Source organism: Triticum dicoccoides, chromosome 3A, assembly GCF_002162155.2.
Source record: "Triticum dicoccoides isolate Atlit2015 ecotype Zavitan chromosome 3A, WEW_v2.0, whole genome shotgun sequence".
In the NCBI taxonomy this organism is placed as follows: domain Eukaryota; kingdom Viridiplantae; phylum Streptophyta; class Magnoliopsida; order Poales; family Poaceae; genus Triticum; species Triticum dicoccoides.
In genome coordinates, this window is record NC_041384.1 from 152,114,685 (window position 1) to 152,116,859 (window position 2,175).

Consider the following 2,175-nt stretch of genomic DNA (forward strand, 5'->3'; position numbering starts at 1 on the left):
ATTACCATCACTTTTTGTCAAGAATGTGGTGAGAATTTCACCACCTCTTAATAATTCTTGATATCTTAATACTTCTTGCCATCTTCGTTCATTCCTTGGTCCCCGTATTGTTTTCAACCGGAATACCGACAATGGAGCTATGACGTGTGAATTCAAAACTTCTAGCAACCCTATTTTTGAAGTTAATGGTCAAAAGTTCATTCTTAGGCTATTGATTATTGAATCACCATTCTGACATTGGTCGTGCAACCCAACCCATATTTCGGGCGCACCCTTCAACCAATGTTTAATTGTGTATGTTTTCCTCGAGCATACTTCCTTATATCATTTGATCTGACAAAGGTTATCTCCTTGTTCACTTAATGGTGGAAATCCATTTTTTTGGGAATCTCGGTGAATTGCCGTTGAGTTCACCAGACACCTCCTTGTCCTCTCCTTGGGTTAATGATGGACTCTTGTTAACGGAAATCGCTTCATAGTTCATTTCCCCGAGAATCTTACCATGTCATCTCGTCAATTTGCGTTGCACCTTTTCTTCTCAGGTATCCTAAGTCTGAGGTATCCTAACACCAACCGGATCTGAATCTCGGTCAGATATGATGGTTGGAACAACTTTCCAAGAGTTATGATGTTGGTCCTTTGATGACCCGGTAACATGATGTCATGCCTAGCACCCCCCCCCCCTGGGTGGAGGACCTATTGTTGTAGTATCCTTTTTAGCAAGTTTAGCCATTCTTCCATGAGGAAATTGTAAGACTTATTCTACAAGTTATTCCTGATGGATCCTTCGTGTTTCCAAAGTTTGATCTTCACCTGAAGACCATGTCAATTCTATCTCGAAGCATGTCTATGGTACTCCGATGTTTCAACAAGAACATTTGAAGCCCAATGCCAAACGTTTCTTGCTCAATTATCCAAACACCGTTGTATGGATAATGTCATGAAAATTTCTCTCCCCTCACCTAGAGGCTTTTCTACTTAATATCATGTCATGGTTATCATGTTCTGCTTGTCCTTGGGAAGGATATACCCCTGAAATAGGTGTATAAACATATTTTCCATTCCATTGTTCTATTTGATCTGATGATCACCTTTTCCTTTCCATTGTTTTGTTTAACCTTTCTTGTGATTTATATGATCTAAGAAGTAAAGATTCGCTGCTTATATAAACACCTCGGTTGTACGACTCTGTCAATAAGACCCTGTTACTATTGTTGATGACATTCTGGTAGCCACCGATGGACGAGAACCTTGCCTATTGGTCCGCCTCGTTCGACGAGCAGGAAAATGGTTCTCTTCGTCCCTCGCCCTTGGTATCGATGTTGTTGCCGACATATCTGACAGGCTACCCTTTGACACACCTTACTATCATGACCGTGCAAAATGTCGGCCCCCTTCCTACTTTCAACCACATGGTGGGCCCATAACCCACAGTTCCACAGGATCGAAACCTGACTCTCCTGCACCCCTGTTACTAAAGCTAATCCTCACGCTTGGCTTCGTATGAAAGATCACGAGCCACCTTCCTAGTGATCTATTCTGGTATCAGACGCAATGCTTATTCCCGTTGCTCTGAACCCCTTTCACGCCTTGTAACAGGCATCGAACGATTGCCTACCCGCTTGGAACTTCTCGTGGTACTTACTTACTTTGCTCTCGATAATTCGTTAAGTTTCAATTCGAGAGTTACTTTCCGCCACCTTCCCCGATCTTATCGACCAGATAGTTAACCTTGCAGAGGTTCGTTCTCCCTGTATGCCCACCCTTTTTTCCTTCGTAAGTACGATGGAGTTCCGAAAGAAAGGACGCCGACTTCATCCTGATGACCTAAAGCAGCGAAATGAAGACATCAATGTATTGGACCGGCCTCTTCGAGAAGAGCAAGCCAGGATGAGAAGACCCGCTAGATTCGTTACCAAATTCCCCCCCCCCCTTACACCCCTCTTAAATCTCGGGACGAGATTTCTTGTAGTGGAGGAGAATTGTGACGCCCGGGTAATTAAGCTACAGTGATCCTCTGCTGGTGATGCCACGTCACCTCGTTATAGTTGCTAATCTCGAGTTAATTCGGAACCGATTCAAATTCAAATTTAAAATTTGGTAAATAATAAAAGTTTTCAAACATTAAAATAAAATTGTTCGGTTTGTACTAGATATTACATAGATAATTATGGT